Genomic DNA, 25398 nt, shown 5'->3' with positions numbered 1-25398 from the left:
AGCCTGGCACTCTTCTAGTGCTAAGTAGGTTGAGTTCATCAGTCTCATGCATATACTGTGTTAAGGCGGTTAATGTATGTTTTAGTATTCATGTGTCTCTGGTCAGACAGATCTTAAAGCCTGTCATTTAAAGCTTGGCTTGCTTTTGTCTTTTAGCACTAATGCCCAACATTAAGGAGCACTTATTCTATATTTTAAGCAAAGAAGTGGTACCTAAAGCCAGGAGATGAAAAGGGCATGTGTTAACAAGTGAGCTTCAGCACTGGCTTTATTCACAAGACTGATGAATGTATGTATATATGTCCCGCTCTGCTCATAACATCGGTCACTGTTCTAAGCAGGACATCAGCATATATGTATAGTGGGGATTTAAAGCTAACATGAACTGTGAAGTCCTGCAAATCTGTATTGAATTCATCTTTGAGGCAGTGTAGGCCTGATCTAGAGCTCCTTGAAGCCATTGAAAAGACTGCCTTTTGACTTCAGCAGATATGGATGAAACCCTGAAATCTGGAAGAGTTAAGTTCTTTTGTGTAGTTATCCTAACAAGTAAAGCTGAAACAGAAGAATACTGCTAATGTTATAGATGGAAGGTACTATTTAGACAGAGAAGGGATCTTCTTTCTCTTGGCCTTTTTTGCTCCGATTTCTGATGGTCACTATAGCAACAGGAGCCAAAGAGATGAAGAACTGGAAAACATGCACTTCACTATGACAAGTTCAATTTACAGCCAGCTCAGCAGTGTAACAAATCTATGTCATACTTAATGAATGTCTGTGCAGCACGTAATGGATCAGTGTAAGATTGAGATGTGCTACAAGGTAGGGAAACCTGAGTTTGACTGTATATATTAATGAGTCCTCCTCATTAAAGAGACATGGGTGAACTGAAACATTGTAATTTAGCCGAACTTTTGTCCAAGCAGCCCCAGTCTGTTATGGATAACATGAATTTTACATTTAATTTCTTTTAACTCAGCTGGTTTTGACACTTTGGGGTGTTTCTGGGTACGACAGCAATGAGGATGCGGGGCACTGGGCTGCAGTGCAGCCTTGAGCACGAGCCTGAACTTGGGCTCAGACAAAGCTCCATGTGACTGGGTCCACAGGTGGGATCCCAGAGGGATCCCAGGCATTTCCATTTTCATTTGTACAAACAACTAAACTGCAAAAACATAGCTTATAGGCATCGCTTGCTTTGAGGATGAAGGCAGTTACAATGTACACCCTTGTGCTGGGGCAGCTGTGAACTCCTGGTGGTGGGAGCATGGCAGGACTGTCCATCCAGTAGGGTTAAGAGCTTGACCACACTTGGAAAACTTAGCTTAAGTTGTGTTTTTTGTTGGTTTGGTTTGGTTTGGTTTTTGTTTTTTGCATTTGTCACACTTTGATTTATTGTACAAATTTAAACGGAGAGCTCTTCAGTGTAGGAGCTGTCTCACTTCAGTAGATACACTCTCATATTGATACTCAGCCTCTAGCAGGCCCGTGGTTCTCAACTAGTCTGTGAGCATTTAGGTGCTTTCTCATGTTAAGATGATATCATGTGACTGCCAGAAGGGCTGTGGTGGTATTAGGGCTCTTGATTTACAGCGGCTACAGGAAGGTTCAAAATGTCATCAGAGTGTAGCTCTAGGAACATGCTGCACCCTCATCCCTTCACTGTCTTGCAGTGACAGTTGCAGGACACACAGGGAGTTCCGAGCATCTCCTGCTCTGGGCTGAGCTGGAGCTCTCCTTCCACAGGACCTGCATGGACATGTCTTTCAACTGTCAGCTGTATGAATATTTCTGTATGCACGTAATGGGAAGGTCAGCCTGAGCAAGTCTATAGAAATACTTGATAGAGGAAGGAAAAAGCCAACCCCAAACCTACTTGTTTTGAGTGAGAACTGCTTGATCTCGTGTTCACATGCATGGGGCTATTGGAAGAGTGCCTGTGTGTGATGATCTTTACAGGTCCACTTAGAAGCGTTATAAAGGTGGACTAATGCTTAAAAATGTCAACAGAATTGTTGGCTTGTGGTAGAGAACAGCACCCTTAGAGACCAAGATTGTCAGAGCTGTTTAGCTGTTTAGCTATATTATATATAAGGTTTAATTTCATACTGGTTTTGTATAAGAAGGGTCTCACCCAATAATCTTTTCTTCTTCTTCTTTTTTTTTTCCCTTCCTGCAAACACCCTGATTTACACTCTGCTGATTAGGCCATTCTGTGCATTTTTTTACTGTTCTATCTAACATGTTTCTCCCGTTTGTCCAACCCCCTCTTCCTTTTTCTTTCTTCGTGTACTCCCTGTTGCGCTTGTGAGCACTACAGATCAAGAGGACAATCAGCTGGAGAACAATATGACAGCAGGAGGGTATTATTCTATTCCCTCAGCTGTGACTCAAATATGTGTCAGTCACCAAACAAGAACCTGTTTCTGCTTAGAGGATAAAATAGATTGGTACATGGGTAAATCTGCAACAATAGATTTATTTTCCTCCCTCCTTCACAAATCTGCATTTTTTTTTTCTCTAATGCTGCTTTTATGCTTCTGACTTCTAGCAGCTGTAACTTCTGTTCCTGGTGAATGTACATAGATTTTGTTCAACCAGATCAAGCACTACTGTTGTGGTAATTACTGTGATGGAGCAGTTCAATACTGTATATTATTATGTATAATATTACGCCTTACTAGTAGGACTGTACTTGTGCGGTGTCTTTCTGGGGTAAGGAGTATAATTAGAAGATAGGAGAAGAGGATTCTGTCAGAATCAGACAAAAAGAGGTTTTAAAACGGTTTACCAGGAAAGCAAGCCTGCCTTCAAAACATCAGGTGTGAGGACCTGGATAAACTGGATCAGCCTAATCCCATCTATAGCCTGTTGTTTGCTGTCTTAACACTGTCATAAAATTAACAAACATTTAACTGTTTCTGAAGCTGTTCTGGGTCAGAAGATACACAGTGGTGTCGCTGTGCATTTTGGGCTTGATGCTGGATGAGGGAGGAGGTGATAGCATCCCACCATCCCACTGCAGTGTCCAGAGTGTCCAGGAATTTCTCCTTTATCTGTGCTTTGTAACTTTGTGTTCTTTCTGTTTCCATTTCATGTTTGTCCATGCAAAAGGTACTGTTTTCCAAAACTTCTGTTTTTTCTGCCCATATCTGTGCATCCTGCTCTTCCTTTATGTCTGGATGACAGCGACCCCTTCTCAGAAACACACAGTATGTCAACCTCCCTGTCCTGCTCAGTGGAGCTGCCAAGGGGCTTTTCACTCTGGCTCACCTTGTCACGTCTCTACTTATATTTTCCACGCCAACACACTCAGACTCCTTATTCTTCCTTTTATTTATCTTCAAAACTCTTTCCTATTTGAATCTTAGAATCTATCACATCTCCTGCCTCTCCTTTCTTCCTCTTCATCAGTGTTGCTGCTTTTTCTTCCCTAGAAGACTTCATACTTTGCTCGGAAATCCTCCTCTTGCCCATTGAATTAATAGTTTGATTTCCTTACTCCTCTCTAGTCCATCCCCTGGTGAATATTTGTTGATTTTTACCTTATCTAATGAGGTTTGGTGTACTTAAATAATCACTGAAGCATGGATTGGGACCCCATGGCTTCCTTTTCCTGGGTGAATGCTCTGAAGAGGGGCCAGATGATGATGATGATGATAAATTCTCTCTGAATGGCACAACAAATCTTTAGTTATCCTGTACAAAGTGGAATAGCTTCAGCACATCCTACAGGCTGGCAGCTAGGGCTGTCTTTTGGGAAATGAAAGGTATTTGAGTCCAGCAGTGGAGAAGAGAAAATGGAACCCAAATTGCTGAGCTATTAGATGAAGGCAGATCTGCTCCTCTCTCTCCTCTGCTGTAACACACCACTGATCCTTCTCCCCATGTTTTAAAGAAACGTGTTTGCTCCATTATACAAGAAGTTGGCTCAGATCTGCATATCCCAAATGAAGCAGTTGGCTCCGTGCGCTCCACAAATGCCTGAATCCTTTTCCCTGCTCAATATTCCCTCCTGGCTAAGCAGGCAGCTCCTGCAGGTCATGTTTTTGATTCTTAGCTGCCCCTGTACATGACCTGTATATCCCCCTAGTGATTAACTGAGGGCTGCAAAGCCCCAGGGAGTACCCAGGTGGCTGAAATGTGTGTTGTGCAATGCCTTGCTGTCCCTCCGAGTGCTGTGCCAAGTTTGTGTTCTGGATTCAGGGGAGGCTTAATAAATACTATGTGAGTCTCATGGGTGCAAATTACAGTGTTTCTTCCATTACACTGATGTTGGTCCAGCCAACTGGCTGGGTGGGTTTTAGCTTCTGGCTCTTAATCCCAAGGAACCAGTGTAGGGCTGGACACCCAGAGGCTTTCTTGTCTGCAGCTGTATCGTCTGCTCAGCACTGGCAATACTACCTCTCCCCACAAACCCAGCCTCACGTCTATAGCTGTGGGATCTTTGCCTAGTGTCCGTTTTCCCTCCTGGGACCAAACCCGGTTACTACTTTACATCTGCAAGGGGATAAGGAAGGTTTCAGCTGTGGGGTTTGGCCACTTAGGCTGGTGCCACACACAGCATTTTGAAAATCCACTTCTGTCATCCTGTGCTTTTCTTTCTGCTTAATGTTTTCCCTTTCCCCGCATTGTTATCCTCCACCTAAAATAACTGTAAAGCAATATAAACTGTCTTATGTGTCTTAGTCCAAGAGCAACAGCTCCTTGTGCCCTTTAATTCTTTGAGGACTTGAGGGCAAATTTTCTCAACAATACTCCATTTTTTGGGTGAGCAGTATAAAGTTTTCTAACTTACCTAAAACTTCTGATTGCTTTCTGCGCTCTCCAAACAAGCGTTTATGCAGCCCTCCAATCATCCACTTCTTTATGGGATATTATCTTTGTGTCTCTTCTATTTTAAGGATCTTTAAAAGCAAGTGCTCCTTCTCTGCTGTACTTTCATCTTGCCAAAAGCTCGCTGCCTCTTCTGTCTGCCTCAGGCTCAGGACTTGGCATGCCTTGGTTTTGTGCAATACCTGTTTTGGATCAAAGTAACTTTGCTTTAAAAATGCAGTAGGTATTGAATTTGTTTTATTTCTATTGAGAGAATTTAGAAATAATAATCCAAGCAATAGTGGAGATGGAACATTGCAGTGAGTTATGCTGAATGTCAAGGTTATGATTTTTTTTGTCCCGTTTCAGGAAGACAGAATCCAAAATGTCAAATTCTCATGGAATGAGAAAAGCTTTTGGATATTTATTTCTGAAAAACACTTTACTAATGACATGTATGTTTTACTTTACTTCATCTTTTGTTTCCAGCAACAATATGTCAGCAAAACCCATGACTTTTTTGTTTGTTCTTGAACCTTGTCTCCTAGTTGAATTGAGTTTTAGCAAGATACTTGAAATCATATATGGTAATATATATATGTCTTAGGATATTTGGTGCTCCATAGTAACAATTTTGCAGTATTTGCCGAAGTAAATGGCCTCCTTACTAAAAATGAAGCCAACAGTTTTGGATGTTGTATCTCAAGGATGGTTTGGTTTGTGGTTTGTTTCTTCATTTGCTCCTGGCTTATACTGCACAAAAATACAAAACTCCAGACTGATAAGGGATGAAGCTGGAGCAGTGGTTACTGTCCCCACCTCTTCTTAGTTTGATAAAAAAAGGGTCTGTCAGAGCCTGCATCTTCAACTCCTAAAAGTGTGTGCACAGTTTGATGTCTTTTGGATTGCTACTTTTTTTCTTCTTTTCTTTTGGCTTTTTATTTAGAGATGGCTAAGCAGGATCTTTGCTCCCTAAAGAACATGTGAAAAAGAGAAGCTTGAAATGAGCCCGGGAGCTGTGAAGTGGAATAGCAAAATGGTGAGGTTTGTTAATCACAAATGAAAGTACTTAGGAGTGCAGGAAAAAGACAACTGTGTAAAATCAATCATTCAATCAAACAAACTACCATGTGCTTTAATGGCATTCATTCAGAGTCACTTAGTAAAACTGTAAAATTAACAACTCAAATAATAAGTAAGTCACCTCGAACAAGTGAGTTTTCAGCAGGAATGTGGATAGCTAAAATAAGCTCAATGCAGCAATGTATTGCAGCTATGAACAACCCAGCCTAAGAGCAGCAGTGCCTCTAACCCTTGATTTGCTGAGAACTGACAATTACACTGATCTGCACAGAGCCTTGTGGATAGAAATGGTTTCTGGGCTCAGGAGAGGAAGCAGCTGTGAAAATGGTGTGAGATGTAAGGAAAAGCCCAAGGGAAGGGCTGGAGTCCCTGGACGCATCAAAAGCGCATCCAAGAGGTACAGAGCCACGTCTTTGCTTCACATTGCATGGTGTGGTCCCAATCCTGTGTGGAAGTGGGATGAGGAACAAGGATGGGAGAGTACTTGGCATGTTATTGAAAAGCAATAGGCACATAGGATCTGCCACATCAGCAGGCTTCTCTGTGCTACATGTTGTGAAGGCAGTTTAAAACTGGCTCAAAAAGGGGCTGAAATTCAGAAGATTGACAGGTATTTTGGCTACTCTGCTTGGCGTATGCAAGGGGAGTTGAAAAACCTTGAGGTTTGACAGGAAGAGCAAGAGTTTAAAAAGAGGAGAGGGAATTAAGGATGGTTTTTGGCAGAAAGTCGGCGCATTTGGTCAATATGCGGATACTGGTGGAAGGGAGCAGAGGGGAGATGGTGATAACCTTTGGTGACTTTCCTTCAGTGCAGGGACCCTGTGAAACAGTTGTGCTGTTAACTTCCATATGTGAGTTTGAAACATACGATACCTTGCCCTTTCTTAATGCCTATGTTCTCTGACTCATGGGATTGGGTGAGGGACTTGGTATTATTTTTAAGCATGTTTCCAACTCTCGTAACTGGCAAAAACCTGAACAGGGTAGTCTAAAGGCAAATTTAAAGAACTGGAAAAGCATTTAACTAAAATCCTCATAATTTGGGGGCTTAATTCTTTATTTGCTTTTTAATACTTGTCTCAAGTATTTAATTTCACCCCTTGGTGATTCTGCAGCCATCCTGCTTTACCCATGCGACATCCATTTGGCTATAATTATAGTCATGTCGTTCAGCTTTCATACACCCCCATGCATTCTTTTGGCAAGGGGGATTTTAAATATAAAGTGAGAGTTAATCAGCAGCCAGATTGAAGTATTGCAGAAAGATACTGAAACTGCTTGATATTCGTAAGAACTCTGGTGGCTGCTTTATGTGCGTTTTAAAACATGCTGTGCTTGATGACCTTGTAATGATGGAGTCTGAAGGGAAACAGAGACTGAATCATTACTTCTGAGATTGATGGTTTCAGCAGAGGCTGATGCTCTAAGCACAGTCATGGAAAACCAGCTGTTGTTCAAAGGTCAGTATGTGGATTTGGCACAGGGCCTATATGCCCAAAAACATCTGCAAAGCTGCTGTGATCTTTGCTCATCAGCAGGATGCAGGAAGAGGTGGAGATCTGGAGCCAGATGTGCTCGTTACCAGCAGCTTTGCCCCTGAGTGCCTGTGTTTGAGAGCCCCACTGTTCCCACCTATGGCTCTGAGCGTGTCCAAGGAGTGACGTTAAGACAAAACTCATGTCATTAGCTGATTGGGTTGAGATTACTGCAGAAATTGAAATAAGAGGCAGTGTATGTGTGTTGTGTTACAGTAGGAAGTCAAGGAACTGAGTCCCAAATCCTTGAGGTTCAGGCACCTAACCCCAAGTGATTTACAGGTAGGTCCCAGCTCCACTGTGAGAGCAAAGCATTACCCTAGATGCTCTGCCTGCAGTTGTGTCATGATCACATGGTGCTTAGCGTTAGCCATGTGTCAGGGTAATGAGACACAAAAGTACCAGATGAAGCTGAACCTCAAGCCAGCCCTTGATTCTGATATCTTTGAGAGCTTTTATGTTCCTGAGTGCCACACTCCCCTGCATCAAGAGAAATGGCTGCTTTATCCTGGACCACAGGCAGCAGCCTCGACCTTTCCTGGCATCTAACATGTTCCTGGCATCTTTCAAATCTCTCCCTTGAGCTGCTAAAATTGCATGATGACATGATGCTGCCTCCAAGCTCTTTGCCAAGCAGATGAGTTGCCAGCCTCCCAGGTGCCTGCCTAAAGGCTGTACTGTGGTGCCAACAACTCCATCCTGTGCCCCTGAAGTCCAAAACCCTTGTTGCTTCATCAAGCCCTGTGCTGGGGAAGCTTGTGCATGCTGAGCACTCGGTATCTGAACCTAGACCAAATATGAGTGGTGGGGCGGGCATTTGGGCAGGAAAAAGAATTGCTGGTGTGGAGGGACAGACCTGGCAGTATCCCAGGGAGAAAGGGGGGACAGGGAATTGGGAGCAGAGCCCTCACAGCTGCCAGCAATGTGGCTGGAGGGAGACCAGCTGCTGTGATAGGCAGTGGCCTGCCAGCATCTCCAGGGAAGGAGTCCAAATCCCAGACAGCCGCTGGGAAAGGCAAAGATGCATGATCCCAAAGGCTTGTCTTTAGAGGTGCTGGCTACTTTCTGTTCTTGAAATGAAACAGCCTGGTTTTTCTCTTTTTCAAAAGATAACTGAAATATTTTGGATGCTCACTTGTATAATTAGCTTTTAGCTTCTCTGGTTGCTGTGACTTAATTATTCTCGATTACACTGCTAAATAATTAGAGCTGTCTTGTTTACTAGCAAATTTTCTGTTTCTTACTCTGGGGTGATTTGTTTTATATTAAATTAAGTACCATGGGGAAGTAGCATCAAAGTGTCCCAAATGCCAGCAAAGAATTGGTTTTGTTTGTTTTGTCTCTGGGCAGTTTTGAATGTTTCCACTATGGACACTGCCTGCCTCTTGGTTTAAAATCCCTCTCTTTCCCCAAACAAGAGCTTTCTTCTGTTGTGTTTTTTTTTTTTGTTGTTGTTGTCACTGCTTTTTGTTTGTTTAGTTGGCTTTTGTTTTCTCTTTAATTCTGTGTTGTCTGGACTGTACTTGGAGTTACTTCCAAGCTGATGTTTGACATAAAAACTTCGGCTTTGCCTCTGCACCGCTTGAACAACACGCAATGGGATTTGCTTCCCCCTTGGGACATGTGTTGTTGGCTCTTCTACCAATGCACTGAGTTGGCCGTTTCTTTTGTCTTTTGGAATTACTAGTGCAGTCACAGCTGTTTGAAAACATTTTGAGACTTGTAGGGAAAAGAGGGAGGTAAAAGGAGGTCCAGGGATTCAAATGGCCAAGAAAGTCAATGGCATCCTGGCATATATCAGCAGTAGTGTGGCCAGCAGGGCCAGGCAAGTGATTGTACCCCTGTACAGGCCAGAACACCACTGACCTTCTTGGCCACCAGGGCATGAGCTGGCTCATGCTCAACTGCTGTCAGCCAACATCTCCAGGTCCTTTTCCACTGGACCAACCACTTTTCCCCAAGCCTGTAGCATTGCATGGGGTTGTTGTGACCCAAGCATAGGACTGAATTCTGAATCCATGTCCTGTTAGGAGAAACGGTTTTGTGGAGCTCTGTATGTGTCTCCTTTTCAGGCTAGGGACACACATGTAACCTTCCCCACCCTGATGGGCACTGGGCTCCTTCAGCCTCTTCCTATCCTTGTGCAGAATCAGAGCAGTCATTAAAATATGTGTAGTTTTTGAGGAACCCAATTTTTTGTCACTCAGCCAATTCTAACTATAGTTCTGTGTTGACAAAAACTGCACATTTTGTCAAGAACGTCTTTTGGTTTAGATGAAGAGAAAAACAAAGCAAGACAGGGAGTTGTCTCTAGAAAGGCTTGTGTCCCTCATTTCTAAAGGTCTGTGCAGAAAATGATGTGAGAATGATGTGACCACCTTTTTCTGCTGAGGTCAGAAGCTAGGCTGTTATACCAACTGCAATAAATGAATCGAAGATGTAATATTGACATAGTGGATGAAGAACAAAAACATTACAATGCCGTGTAAGACCTTCTTTCCCTCATAGTGGCCAGCACCAGCTACTTTTGAGAAAACCAGGGAAATCGGTAGGGCTATTTTTTTTCCTCCCACATGAGCATTTATGTTGCATATTATTTATTCATTTTAAGTCATCTGCAGTATTTATTTAGATGCCTGGGAAGGGGGAGGAATGTGCATCCTACTCCGGTAAGACTTGGCAAGGACTTCAGCATTTCATAAGCAATGTGCTTAATCAGGTTTTTTTAGCACATCATTACCAGGCTGCTTTGGTTTATTTAATGTATGATATTGACTCCTTCCCTATCCAGCTGTGAAGCTGCTCCCACTGACTGCCATGCAGGCTGGGTTTGAGGGGTTTTGATGGGAAGTAGCTTCCTGCTCTCAGCTGCTGCGAAATGGCAAGAGCATCACTGATCCTCTCCTCTGTCCTTCACCACTAGGCACCAGTGGTGTCTTTTCCTTGATCTCCTGGAAGAGTTTTCCCACTCTCAGGTATAGATTTCTGGTTTCTGGACCCTACCGATGTAGTTGTCAGAGCTCCCAAGTAAAGTCCTGGAGAGTTACTGTGACTCTGCTGAGCCGCAATAACCGATTGCTTGTGTCCTCTGCCTGTGACAAATACATATCTGTACCCCAGTGCAATAGGTTTATGCTAACGCGTTTTTCTTAATTTGCATTGAGCTGAAAGCGTTGGTACAGTCAGCTTAGTGAAATGTAGTTGCTTGTTAATCCATGGCAACTTAATCATGTGTCTGGGTTACCCTGTTACCAGCCAGCTGTGCTGGATGGGTAATTTACTGTGGCAGGTAGTTGTGTTTATGATTTTCAGACAACTGATACTGTTCAGCTGGATGATAAACATTTCAAAACCACACAGTGATTTAGGAGCTGTGGACAAAATGTATGGGAGTTGAGTATCTAAACTCATTTAAAGATCTCGCTGCATATTCCTGTTTCTAAAATGTGGCAGTGGGCCAGTTTTCATCAATATTTGAATACTGACAGATGCACTCAGAATAAAAATCTGACGAGGTGACTATTTGCGTCCTTCAACTTCTACTTTCATGTAACTAGCATTTAAATGCTTAATTTTCCTGTCCCATTTGCTTGAAATAATTAAACAAGTCCATATTGCTTTTAACAGCTAAAGATCTTGGTTAATACAGGTAATTCTGGAAAAAAGGTTAAGTTTCATAATCATTCAGAAAAGGCCCTGAAATGGAATATATTTGAATGAGCTGTTGGAAAACAGTTCCCCTTTCTGCAGCAGGGAAGTTTTTAACAGTACAGCTTCCTGGACTGATGCTTGATAAATAAAGAACTTTTCCACCAGCTATGTTGCAGAATGAACAAGGTCTGCTTTTCCCCTGGTCTGCTTGGGCAGAGATGCAGGAGCTTGAGTACTCTCTTAGGACTCTTCAGTTCCAGTGGATCCATCCCTGGAAAGTTGCCATATGGACAGAACTAGGATGAAGGTGATTCACCCCATGGGACGTTTATGGTAGAGGAGCATCGCTGCACCCTGGCACAGCCCAGAGCTGCTGAAATTGCCAAGGCTTGACCCAGTGTTGCAGAAAGTTTCCTTTGCGTTTGGTGCCATGAGGAGGATTTACCCCAGAGAGCAGGGAAAAAAGATTAAGTTGAAGAAAATGAAGTGTTTTGGGCTGGGTGGTTTTACGTGTTTCTTCTGATCCGTGGGGTTGGGAGAGAGCTCTCTTTAATGGCATGCTATAAACTTCTGCAGAGTTGTGTCTGTGAATTGCAATAGATTGCTCCTAACGCTAAGTAGAGAGAAATGTGGCTTTTTTATTGTTGTTTATTTTTTAATCAACCCTGTGTTAAGCCTGTGCATACATCTGTCATCAGAGATCCTCTTCTTTTTTGCACTTAACGGCATTTCTCCTGCCAACCCAAAGATTGACTGTACAGGGCTGGCAATTTTCCAGTGTCAGTTTTTCTTGTTGTCAGCTTTTCTCTTCTGTCTTTTTTTCTCCTCTTTGTTGACAGTATTTCTTTGTTTAGCTTCTTTCCGTGCTAGACTTTTCCACACCGAAAACCCTGTGTAGGGACTTCGGTGTGCATGCTAGGGAGAGATAGCAAAGCATGCTTGAAAGTTGCTTTAAATACTCAAACACATGGGAGACATTAACTAGCAAAGGAAATGTTTTACTGTAAAATAATCTGCAGTCCAATGAATTTATGGAAAGAAATTTAACCGCAAGCTGGGCCTGAAAGGTATGAAATCATGCTGGAAGGAGGGGTTCACCAGAGGAAAACTGCGTAAAATGACTACTCCAGAGAAGGAAGAGGGTAAGTTAGCAGGGCATGAGGATATGTGGCATGGATTTTGTGGTCTATTTCATTATGCATTTGTACATTGGGTGCTATTCATTCATACATCAGGGTCTGGGCTTCCCCTCACCCTCTCCCCTGCTTTGTATCAGCTGTAGCAGTATTTGCTGTTGGACTGGTAGCCCAGGCAGTTCAGCTCTTCACAGCTCCTAATGTCTGTACCAGTAGGCTGAAGTATGTTTGCATGTCCTGTGGACCTACTGTCTTCCTGCTGTGTTGTTTATGTGGCAAGCCTGGGACCCGGACACGATGCTGACAGAGGATCTGTCTCCTTTGTAGGTCCTGGATGCAGGAGATTTTTAGGGTCTGTTGATTCCACAGGGCTGGAGCGTGTGTATCTGGCTTTTTTGCAGCCCAAGTCTGTGCTGCCATGTCAAGCCCAGAGCATGAGGTTTTGCAGTCTCCACATCATCAGCTGGAACAGAAACCTGATGTTGTCACCATGTGGAGACCACCTATTGTGAGGACAGCAGCTAGAAATGATAACAAGGCATCTAGAGAAAATGGAAAGCGAGAGCACCTGATAGGTTTTAAAGATGAAAGGTCCGAATAGGGCTTGTACCCAAGCTTTACTACGAGCTTCAGACAGGGCAGCGAGCAGGCTGACAGTGTGAGCTCAGAAGGCCCCGTGAGCTGTCAGCATGTTAATTCACTCAGACAAAAAAACTTCCTGGCTTGGATATTTGCCTCAGACCTTTCTGACTTCGCTCTATTCCGCAGGGCAGCCTGTCTGGAGCTGCATGGATCCAGCACCGCCTGTGCTGGCTCAGGCTCAGCATGAGCAGCTGCAGCTCTACTGCCTTGACAGAGTTTAAGCTTTCCTATGATCAGATTTGACCCCATCTCCCCCAGCTCTGTGCTGTATGAAAGCTGCAGGCAGGAGACATGCAGTTTAGACGACACCAAATTGTTTTCTAGGAAAGGTGCTGTAGTAAGTGCTAGCAGCTTTATTGATGAAATTAAATGTGTATCATCCTAAATGATGCCGGTTTGCAGATCTTTACTCTGGCACATTATGGAATTTTTGGGGTGTAAAACAATTTCAGAATCGACAGCGCAGAGATCAGAAAACACTTGTGCATTTGGAAACGCAAAGCAATGTGTGTGTCGCACTGGGAGAGGTGCTATTGGCTCCTACCCCAGCTGTGAGGGAAAGCAGAGCTGTTGCAGCAAACAGTGATAGTCCTGGTGCTCTGTCAGCTCCAAGTGGAGCAGCTTGGTCAATGCCTGTGGATTATCCAGTGAATGATTCAGCTTGGGTGCAAATGCTTAACAGGCCAATACAGTTATGTAAATATCATGAAAACAGAAACTCCAGTAATCAAAGGTAGTAGTAGCAGCTATGATGAAATCATATTTACATCAGTACAACTGATTGCCTGAGCTCTGGATTAGTGAGTTCATACCCGACTTGGGGGGTTTGCACATCTGATGGGTTACGGTACTAGCAGCTATGGTGGCTGATGGAAGTTGAGTCTGCTCCTAGGTTGTCCTTCTCCGTCAACTTCTCCTTCTTGTGAAGCCAGTGTTGAGGTTAGTGTTCCTCCCTTAGACACACGTGGACCTGTTCTGGAGGCAAATGCTGGAATAGCGTGGAGTTTGCAGCCCTTGGAGAGCCTGACTGTGTCCTCCATGCTACTGCTCATTTGGATGATAGGGATGGGGCTGCCCTTAGAGGGGAACTGAGGGATCCTGGGAGCAAGGTGTGCTGGTGGGGCTGAGGCTAGGACACCAACATGCCCTGTGTCAGGGTCAAATCCTGGTTGCCAGGTCTGGTTATAACTCCCATTCTGTCACCTTGTGCTTTTTCAGATTGTTTCCTGTTCCTGTCCTTGTAATTTAGGGGAGAAAAATAATTATAAACTAAGGAAGATGGTTTGAGTTTGGCCTTTGGGGGATGAGGTCTTTGCTGCTGGTGCTCCTGACAGTGGGAATTTCTTTCTCCACTTGTTTTTGTTCAGTTGATAAAGCAATGATTCCCTCTAGTACTGCATGGCCAGTCCTCTCTTAAACAGTGGAGCTTTCCATTTGGCAATAAAATATTTGAAGTCCGGCAATTACTAGAAAAATGGGAGTGTTTAATTCAGACAGTGAGAACTGACAGCAGTATATGGAAATATTTGGCTTGTATTTCCTTGTAGATAAGGCTGTAGATAAGAACAAAGATAAATTGATTTTCCTTAGTGTCTGTGGCAGAAAAACCTCTTTCCTCTGGAAGACTTGCTTACACGCTCAGAAACCTGGAGATAAAGAAGGCTTGCAGAATAACTTAGTGAACTTCTTCTTGCACCTCAGACCCCAGCAGATGGGAATGGGTCCTGGTCGGGTGAGGAGAAAGGGTGAAACCAGTGGTGTGTACATGGCAGAATGGAAAAGATGTAAGGAATTACTGATTTGGGAATGTCTGTGGGTTTATGATGTGAACGTTTTGGTATTAGTGGAGAATTCAAAGACGGTGGCAGAAAGAAACTTAAAATAGCCCAAACTGGTAAAATTAGCAACAGTAGAGGAAGCAGCAGAGATTTTAAAAGCAGGCACTTGGGAAACAGGGACGATAAAACTCAGTAAACAAAATGCAAAGCTCTTTGGAAGGTGGTTAGGCTCTTGAGAGGTATTTCAACTGTGGAAAGACTCATTCTGCATCTGTTTGCATATCTAAAATGGCCCAGAGCAAGATTCAGAGGAGAATATTAAGTGTTGCAGCTTAGCTGAGTGTAACAGAATTCAAGCCTTTGTAGAAATCACATCCGTATTTTGAGCCTATAACTGCCTGCTGTATGTGGTGGGTGAGTTTTCCTGAGATTTATTAGATTTAATTGTAATTAAAGGAATGAAAATATCTCAAGTTTTCCATTGCTGTGCTATAGGCCACCTCCAGTCTTCCACTCTCAGTAGAAGAGAGTCTGGAAACATGGAAGTACTGCGTTTATTGTTCAGCTTTATCTCCTTTTCAACACAGCACCTGTAGGTGACAGCCAGCCTGGCAGGAGCCTTTCCCGAGTGAAATCTCAGCTCAGAGTTTTCTTTTCTCAGAGTGCTCCATTACTCCAAGGATTTACATTGGAGAAGAAGCTGAAGAACAGCTTCTTCCAACTTCTGGCAGTAAATAGGTTCCCATGTGGAGATTTTTGAACAGGAATAAATTATTCTAGTAAAAAAATCCACAAGAAATCAAGTTGGTGTTAAATGTGGATGAACTGTTGTTCGAGGGTTTTTTATTAACCCCTGTTTACATAAGGAAGAAGCTACTGCCTGAATGTGAAAATTAAAATGCTTTTCATGTGTATATTTCATGGTGGGCTTTAGTTGCTTTTTTAGATGAATGTTTTCACCTCTTCTTTATCCTAGTATCTGCATTTCTATCTGATTACTCAGGGCCGGTTGCCCAAGCCATATCCCAGACCTTGCTACCCTCCATCATGCAGAGCAGAGTCTGAATTCCTGAACTGTCCCATCTATTCCACTGAGGCAGTTTGTAAAGGAATTGCTGCACAAAAAGTCTATGTTTTCCCTGTCCATGCAATTGCCTTTGCGGAGAAATTGTTTGTTTTTTTTTTTCCCCTAAACTTTTGGAAATGAATTAGGTAATACTTTGGTTGGGTTTTGATTGTTTTAAAGCTGTCAGCTCTAAGATTTGTAAAGAAACCTAGAGCTTATTCTTTCCCAACAAATTGTCCCAGGGACAAGCCAGCAGTTACGGCCCATAATGAATTATTCTCCAAGTAATTGTGGAAACGGTCTCGCTGCCTGGCTGTATGCAGTAAATACAGTGTTTAATGTCTCAATTGTTTATTTGCATGGATGCACAACCATATGTATATTGCAGTCACATCAGGGGAGACCTTATGAGGGTTTGCCATGCATTTCTATAGGTGCTTGCAGCATGAGCTGACTGCTCGTGGGTGCTGGGCAAGCAAGGTTGATCCTCTTTTTGCCTCATCCACTTTAACATGTTTACGTGTGGTTGGCAACATATTACAGAGCATTAGCTCTAAATCCAGCCTTTCTCTGAATTCCAGCTACTGCCTGGATTCTCTTTCGAGACTCCTCAAGCCTCACCCTCAACATGTCCAAACAGCAGCATGCTTAAAGAGGACCTCTATGAGTGCACTGCATGAGCCTCTGAGCATGTGGCAAGTATGTTAATTATTGCGTGCTTGACTTTGGTTCAAGGTGCGTTTCTGTAAGGTCATGGCTGTGGTTATCACTGTGGCATCCAACCAGCACATCACGTATCTGAGATTTCCTTAAGAGCATTCTTCACCTACAAGCAGGTACAAAAGTCTTTGCTTTCAAGAGGAAGAGACCTCACTTCACTGAGTGCCTAGCTGGAAGTCGAAGGGGTTTTGATCCCTACATTGAAAGCAATTGAAGCAGTCAAGGTTACAGATGAGTCCAGAAAACTTCACAGTGATTCTGCTGTTGTAAATGTTATATTGCCTACACTAAAACCCCCATAGTTGCTCACATTTACAACTTAATTACTTGTTATGTTAAAAATTAGTTACGTTGCTTGAGAATAATGTACTTAAATTGCATTACAAGCGTTGTTTTGGCACTGATTCTGAGGTTTGTTTTTTTTTTTACATAGCCAAGTAGTTTGCTTGAATATAATCAACTGTTTGCTTGAGCTCAAACTTGAGTTTTGCAGAATCAAACCCCATATTTTTGTTGGAGGCCCCGAAACTGTGACATTGCTGTATGTGTTGCATGACAGCTGTCATTTTTATATTAATAGTATAATCTATTGAGAACTTTGATATAAACACTGTAGTTGACATGTTTATGACAAAGAATTGTATGTAGCATTTAGTGCCGGAGGCTTTAGCACTGTGTCTGAGCAGCAGTTCTCTAACGTACCCATTTATTTCTCCCACACTCATGTTTACCTTGTTTTCCCACATCCTGAAATGTCAGGAGCTGCACACTTCAGCTCAGGCCACTGTGCCTAACAAGATGAGATTCAGCTAATACAACAAAAAGCAAATTCCTGGGTTGAAGTGAGGTCTGTGCTGATGCTACTACTTTTCTTTTGAATCGGCTGGTTTTATGACTGATTTATCTGATGGTGTTTCAGAGGATATTTCAGCATGACTTTGAGTAAGGTGTAGCTGGCTGGTGTCTCAGTGTAGACCCTGGAGTAACAGTGTGGCAGAGCTGTGAAGCTGCAGTGTCCCAGTGAATTGGTGGTGGTTTGGTAGAATGGCAGGAAGTTGAGATCTGGGTAGGACACAACATACTGATCCTCTTTTGAGTGCTGTTGAGAGTGGCTGCATAGAAAGAGTGGGGTCAGGAAGAAAAATGTTGCATTTGCTGCAGTTGCTACTCGTGTCTGACCTGGATCTAGGCACAGGCTTGCTCACCAACTCCTCACTTGTCATGTCCATTAAACACAGGCAGGTCTGTAGACCATCTCTCTAGAGCCTCCAGATCCCAGCAGTGGAAGGCAAGCCAGCCTGATGGGCAGCAGGAGCAGAATGGCAACTGTGAGATGCTGCTTCTGATCAGCCTTTAGTAGAGCTGCCGCTTTGGGGTTGGGGCAATGGTCTAACTCCTGGAGGGAAGTGATAGCAGCAGCAGCCAGCGGCTTTTGTGGCAGAGCCAAGGAAGGCACTGAGACAAAGTGCTTCTAACAGTTCATCTGAATTCTTCATACACAGTGGCAGTTCAAAAGCAATTAGCATCCCTGCCAGAGCTTGGCTGTAGCACTGTGGAGGGCACTGCTGGGGAAGTGACAGATCTGCTCTCCATCCGTGCTCCACCAAGTGATCACCAGGCTCATGAGGAGGAGCCATGGCTCACTGTCCCCAGCTGATCAGAGCCCAATTATGGAGTGCTGCTGCTGTGCTTGATCCCAGCATTATAACACGGGCAGGTAGCAGGGATGTCCCCCTCTCCCTTGCCAGGAATGGGAAAGTGACCAAGAGGAGCAGAGAAATATGTAGAGATTTGACAGTATGCGACATCCCAACTGCACCGGGCAATGTAACTGTGCTCAGTTCTCCCATCATGTGTATTGTTTCTGGCACTCCCTCCAAAAAACTGTATTGCAAAACAGGGGCTCAGTCAATTGTACCATCTGTTGGAAAGGTCATTAGCTCCATTTGCGTGCCCTTGTGCCTAATTTGCAGATGCAGAATAGTGACCCAGTTGCACGCAGGTGAGACTCTACCTTTGACTTTTTCCAGATGAAGCTACAAATGGCCACAAATTTTGATGGTTCTCCAAAAGATGTGCTCTGTTTGTACCATCTCAGTGCTGGGACTGGGAGGGCTCATTGGTTCAAATGTAGCTGGCTGCTACAGCCAGCTTGGTGTTACACAGCATCCTGACCCCAAACGTGTGATTCTTATTGACAACGTCAGTCAGAATTGCTAGTTTCTGCAGTACTGTGACACCTGCAGCTCTTTTTGGAAATAATCCACTGACATGCAAGTACAGGTTTCTAATTCAGAAGGGAGCAAAAGAAGGGATGGAAAATTGTCTTTGTGCTGGATTTAATATTTACATCTCAGACTTTGCCAAATAGGTTTGTTATTTATAGCAGTAGCAGCAGTAATATTCATCAGTTGCCATGGACATACTAAGCTTACCAAGTACAACAGTGAACCACAGTCTGCATTTTAAAATGCTTTCATGCTGAGTGAAATAGTTTGTCTTAAATGTAAGAGTTAAATGCTAGGTTTCTCTAGTGCCATTTCTGAGATTTCAGATATAAAAATGGAAATAATTTATTGGAAATGTAATGGGAAGGGCAGTACTATACACAAGAACCCTAAAGAACTTACTTAAAGAACTAGGTACCATTTAGGTTCACTATTTACTGTGCTTAAAAAGCAGCATATATAATGAGAACACCTAGAATTCCATTAATAAGGATATATTTTTGATGAGCTGAAGAACTACATTGAAAGTAACATTTTGTATGTTACCTCTTAATGGAAGCACATTTAGGGAGCCAGTTACTGCCTTCTGTGTTGCTGGCATCTTTCTTTGAAGCGGTTGGTCGGTGTGTCAGACGTGCATGCAGACCACTGCTATATTCAAATCCTCCTGTTCTGTATTTGGGGAAGCAATCCTCATTTCTGAAATGGCAGACCTCCAAAATATTGCAAGAAATGCAAATTTATCTTTCTTGGGATAATTTGGGGTAAGAAAAGACAGAGCCATTATCCAAGATTTTCTAGACAGAGCCTGTGAAAAGGGTTGAATCTGGGCAGGGAGGTCTCAGTTGATATTTACTGGTTATCCAACTGAACCTGGCCTTCCCCTTTCCCAGCCCAAAGAACAAATCCAGCAGTAAAAGAACAGCTGAAAGCTGTCAGGTTTCATACCTATAGATAAGGTCATTCCTTATGGGAGACCTGCTCAAATGCATAATAACATAACCAGGAAATGTAGAAGGCACTGAGATTGCTAGAAGATAAAATAGAGCAGACTAAAGTTCAAACACAGGAAAAACTAAGCTTTATATGGTGAAAGGTAAAAATGTTTTGGCAGATAATTGGAGGCTTTTGAGTGAGGAACTGCTTGAAAGACCTGGGAGGCTGGTTAAATCTTTGGGGATGAGAGTTTGAAGACTTAGATAATACAGATAATGGAAGAGGCAGGTTGGGAGAAGAGGCCCATTGGAGGTGAAAATCAGCTGCAGGAGCAGGTCTGAAGCCATACCACCCTGCTGCAGTGGTTGTGGGGTCTGAAATGGCAGGAGGGACCAAACTATTGCTTGGCCAAGTGGAGGAGCTGCAGGTAATTGGGGAGCTCTCCAAGAGTAACCCTAAAAAATTAGGTTGAGCCCAGGACAGAGCCTTCTGTTAAAGTAGAGATTTGGTCATGGCGTAGCACTGATGGATGAGGCTGTCTCTGGGGCTCTGGGATTTTTTTTCCAATAGTTTGCAATATTTTGTGGTAAAATCGAGCAGGTTTGAACTGGACTGTGGATAAAAGCATCTATTTTGAAGGGGTTCCTCTACTGCGTCTTTTTGGATTAACATTACTTATTGTTGCTTTTTGTCTTTAACTTGCCCTTTTTCTTAATGCAGCATCACATTGCAAACCCCCTCAGTGGGACTATATTTTGGTGTGAGCCTGATCTGAAAGCTACCACATCTGAGGCCAGCACATGGTTTGATAATGAGTCAATGCATCCATCTCTGTTGGGAAATGAGCCTCATGCTCACCAGGTTTAGTTGGCAGGCTGTAGTTAAATCCCTTCACCATGGTGTGTATTTGAAGCTAGTGCTGATTTTTCATACCTTCTTAGTGGGTTTATCCTCTCTAGTGGTTCAGATCAGGTCACATTAGTACTCAACCTGAGTTTTGCAAGGCTGTGTTCTTGAATGCATTGAACAGCCTTTTTCATTTAACCTGGTATTTGTGCAAAGACCAAGAAATTACAACCTGTAGTGATGGGAATGGGGCTCACCATCGCTGGAGGGATAGGGAGCATTTGCTTGTGGGCAGTGGGTAAGAGTGCCAGCAGGTTGTAGTCAGGACATAAGTACTGTTTTGGAGGGAAATCTTATTTATTTCTGAGAGAGCTGAAGGCTGCCAGGACCTCTCAGCACTGGGATGCTATGCTTTGGGAATGTACTAAAGGAAGAATGCAAAGGTGAGTGTTGCCAATGAAATACTTATTCTAAGTCTAATGTTGTATGGTTCAAGACACAAAAGTGATTATGAGCCAGGCTTAGTGAAAATGAGCTTCTTAAAAGTAATATTGCAAATGCGATAGCAGTGTTACAGCCTGTAAGAAAACTTTCGGTACTGGCTGAGTGGTGCAATGGCTTTGCAGGTTGCAGATCGCTCACACTCCTATCCAAGCTTTCCTGCTGCCAAAACAGCACGGGAGCCCATCCTTCTGTAATATTTTTCTCTTTTCTTCTTTACATGAATAGAGGCTTGACATATCTCAAATAGACTTAGATGTACTCCAGGTATTTTATAGTTTTAGCATGCATTCTGCACAATGTGTAATTGTATTTACCCGCTGGCAATAAAGAAGTTGTAGGAATGAAAAAAGCCCACATTACTGCTGTATTCTCTCCCTTTTCATACAATGTGGTGTGGGAGAGATTACTTTCCTGAGATAAAATTGCAACATATGAAATCCCACACTGAGCACTTCAATGCATTTTTTGTACAAGGAAAACAAATATGAAAAAGAATGGAAACAAAATTCACTGTTGCTTTTGTTCAGTTTTGTTTTTTTCTTAGTGTGTTTTTCATGTACAAACTTTTGCCAAGCAGAAGGGATGTGTGAAGTGAAAATGGAGGAAGAACCCTTAAAATCCAGTATGTTAGTCTATCGAATACAGTTCCTCCTCCCTGAAGTGCAGGGCAATGTGGCTAAATAAACTTTCTGGATTATTTATAATCATCAGAGCCATGGCATTAGCAAAACAAGGAGAAAACACAGTGCAAATGATCCCTCTTTTGCTGTGCTGATTGCTTCTCATGAAAACATCATACTTCATTTCAGGGTGTCTTCATGCAGCTGAGGACTCCAGCAGGACAAGTTTCCCACCTTTGGTTCTGTCTGTAGCTATTCTTTCCAAATACATTTTGTGGAGATAAAGCACACTTCTGACTCCAGTTGGAGAGTTCACCTATTTTTAACTATCCGCTGATATTTAGCAGAGCTTTCTGAATGCAAGGAAACCCCAGCTGTGTGGAATTGGTAAAAATGGGTCCTGTATAAGCAGGGATGCTTGGAACTTAGAAACAAAAAAAGATTTATTGTAAACCTCTCTGGAAATAGAGGAGTCATCAATGAGGTCCATGTACATGCCATAGCTTAGCACAATAGCAATGTTTTGTATTCAGAAAGCTTAGCTCCAGCTGTTGCAGAAAAGTTGGGGAATTATCATTTGTAGATAAATCTTGTGTGTAAATTGTACTTCTTGGTTGGTAATTTTACTAATTAAAATATCTATCATCCACACACGGCCTCAGACTGATTTAGAATAGGAAGATGACTGTCTTTAATTTAATGAGGAGTTGTACATGAACCGCAGATTCTTATCTGAATGCCTGTGCTGTAATTTATCACTGTGTTACGGGCGTGACATTCCCGGTGCTCAAGAGATGTTAAATGTGTACTGAGTGAATTTGGACAATAACACACGTGCTGACAGCATTACCTCGGGTTTGGTAATTCTGTCACTGAGTCACTGGGTGCCATTCTACTTTGGAGGAACCTGTTTCAATAGGGCCAGGGGTAATGGTTGTTTATTGAAAAAGGGTAGATTCAGACTGGTTATAAGAAAGAGATTTTTTTTTTTTATGATAAAAGTGCTGAGGCACTGGCACAGGTTGTCCAGAGAAGCTGTGGCTGCACCATCCCTGACAGTGTTCAAGGCCAGGTTGGACAGGGCTTGCAGCAACCTGGTCTAGTGGAAGGTGTCCCTGCCTGTGGCAGGGTTTGGAACTAGATGATCTCTAAGTTCCCTTCCAACTCAAACCAGTCTATGATTCTAATTCATGCATTTGCTTTGGAGCTTCAGACAGTGAGACCATAAAATGTACCAAGAATAAGAAGCCGTTCACCTCGGGAGCAGGACATGGTTGGCACTGTGAGGGTGAGGCCATGCTGGTTCCCAGTGGGGATTTCCACACAGGATGCTCACTTTCGCACTCTTGCTGGCATTAGGCACTGGGAAATCTGTGTTTTCTGTCTCTGCATTGGAATGGGAAACAGTATTTCCTGTTCACTAATGTGCATCATCAGTCTTTCAAAGATGCTTGATTTCTGTTTGATTCTTAATTATTATAATAGTTAAGGCACTTAACATGCTTTAGTGATTTACTTCATTTAATTGGATATAGTGATTAGAATATCTTCTATATTATCCTCACTGCGGTTTTAATTTAAGATTATAATCTCATGGCTCTTTTCAGCTCCTCCAGCTTCCATTGAGATATTGCTTTTTCTTTTCTGATTTCATTTTGTTTATTCACTTTTCCTGCTGATTCAGTAAACATGCTGCTAGGATGATTTCTCAGGAAACCTGAGTGTGGTTATAAAGTCTTTCATTCAGTGCAGACACTAATGTATTAAAACAAATGAAAATGACGCATGAGGCCATTCTCAGCCTCTGGAGTTGTCTGTTGATTTTTGCAGTCATTTATTAGAATTAAAATAAAAAAGAATTATTTTCTTGATGATGCCTAAAGGGGACATACAAGGAGATGGAAAAGTCTTCACGTGTGTCATGTCCTGCCTTAGTAGATGGGTGATGTACAGATTAAGATTAGAGTGTTTTGATGCAGTGTGTCATGTTACCCAGTGTAGGAATTGCTCTGGTGAAGGGAACTGAAGTCTAAGATCCAGTCATTACTGCCCTGTGCTGGAGGGCACCAGCATGGGTATGAGGGAAGAGAATGGAGAGAAGAGGATGCTGGAAGCCAAGCTGAAAAACCTAATTCTCTATAATCTTAGAAACGAGCAAGCACTTCTCCAGGCTGACAGTGGTGGATTTTCTAAATTAGTTTGAAATGTAGAATAGCATGTTCTTTTTTCATCTTGGTGATGCACAGTCACACAGATAATCCGGCTGGCTTGTCACTGTAGAAGTACATAGCATCTGTATTTTGTCTCTGCTATAGTGCTAAATCCTGAGTGTCCTCCGTGACTATCAGTGCTCCTTTCACGGGGAAAGGGCCAATGCAAAAACAGGCACTCACAGGAACTCAGAGAGTTTAGAGGTCCGTTAGGAGAGAAGCAGTTGCTTTGTGAAATTCCTATTTGTGATTAGGGTCAGAAAGCTCAGAGGTCCAAGGTAAAAGGCTTCTCCATGCTTGGGGGTTTGACCAGCTGAAATATATGGAAGTAGTAAAGCATTTAATCTGCTTTCTCTTCACCAGCACAGATGCTGTTATTGCAGCACCAGGACTTTGCTTGCTTGAATTCTGACAACGAACTGCCATTACAAAAAGAAAAAAGTCTTTCTCATTAAAACATTCCAGTGGTCCTGTTCAAACAGAATAAAGGATGAGGTCCCCAGTGCAGTGCTCCTGATCGTGCCCCAAAGTGGCTACTTGGAGAAGAGAAACAGGGCTCATCACCCGCCATGCCCTTCCAGCCCCTGTGCTGGTGGTGTTCATGGCTGGAGACTAGATCGGACCAAAGGGCCTATTCCTTTTTCTGTCCAACACAACTAATTAGGTGAAAGCCATGGGTGCATGTAGGGCTTCAGAAACAGTCTTTGATGAATTAGTTATTTAGCCTGTGTGCATTTGTGTGCCACTGTGCTGTATCACCTTCCCAGATCATGTGAATGCACCTTCCAAGCCAGATCCTAGTGCCTTTAATCGCAGTGAACTTTTTTCTGGGTTGTATCCCAGTGAAATCAATTAGGTTTTGCGCAGAGGAAGGGGATGCTGAGCAGGACTATGAGTACCAGAGCCTGGCTCTGGGTGACCGCTGCATCTGCTCTGACCATACCAGAGCATCACAGGAAAGCAGGAACTGTCGCTACATAAGCATGAATTATTAAAATGGCTCCAGTGTTTGGAGCTGCCAAGTATCAGGCCTATAACACATATCCTAAAGCAGTTGAACTGTTGTTATGAATGCAGAAATACTAACAAATCATTGGTTATTTAAATGGAATCATTTAGGGCTCATCTGGCTAATGAGGAATTAAAAACTGAACACTTCTTTTCAGTTTTAGAGACATGCGAGATCAGCTGTTCACTGGAAGCTATCAGTGTACATACCTCATTAGCTCCCTTGTGTAAAATTCCTTATCTGAGTCTTATTAGTCTTTCATTAATTAAAGCTACAGAATTCTGTAGTTTTTGTTAGCTGTTCTCTCAGCATGAAATTTGGCTAATTCTTCTGCTGGAAACAAAGCTCAAAGATTGAAGTTTATTCTTACTGTGTTCTTTGAGTTATTTATTTCATATTGCTGTCATGCATGGTTGAATTTATATGACGCTCTGACGACCTTTAGAAATTCCTCTGATTAAATGCTGTTCTACTTCATTACGACATTTCTGTACTTGTACTACCAGATTTGATGTGTACAGCTTAATAACACAACCAGATATGAATGCTAATAACTTTACAATTCATTGCATTGCTTTTTTTTTAATGTGGATGAATTTTAAAACAAGTTTCTCTTGCT

The 25398-nt window shown here is 42.7% G+C and overlaps 1 long non-coding RNA gene across 1 annotated transcript in view; it reads left to right on the top strand.

Annotated features, from left to right (window-relative positions):
* The window catches only part of LOC133270505 (uncharacterized), a 120285-nt gene extending 102544 nt beyond the window's left edge, over positions 1-17741 (top strand). Inside the window, exon 6 of the long non-coding RNA XR_009743808.1 lies at positions 16288-17741. This is a non-coding gene — a long non-coding RNA (uncharacterized LOC133270505). The remainder of the gene's footprint in view (positions 1-16287) is intronic.
* The last annotated feature ends 7657 nt before the right edge of the window (positions 17742-25398 follow it).

This window comes from Pezoporus flaviventris, unplaced genomic scaffold (genome assembly GCF_033815535.1).
Source record: "Pezoporus flaviventris isolate CSIRO_AGI_PZ_B2104156 unplaced genomic scaffold, CSIRO_AGI_Pfla_v1 ptg000021l, whole genome shotgun sequence".
In the NCBI taxonomy this organism is placed as follows: Eukaryota; Metazoa; Chordata; class Aves; order Psittaciformes; family Psittacidae; genus Pezoporus; species Pezoporus flaviventris.
Note: the sequence above shows the minus strand (reverse complement) of the source record. Positions and strands in the feature narration are given on the sequence as shown.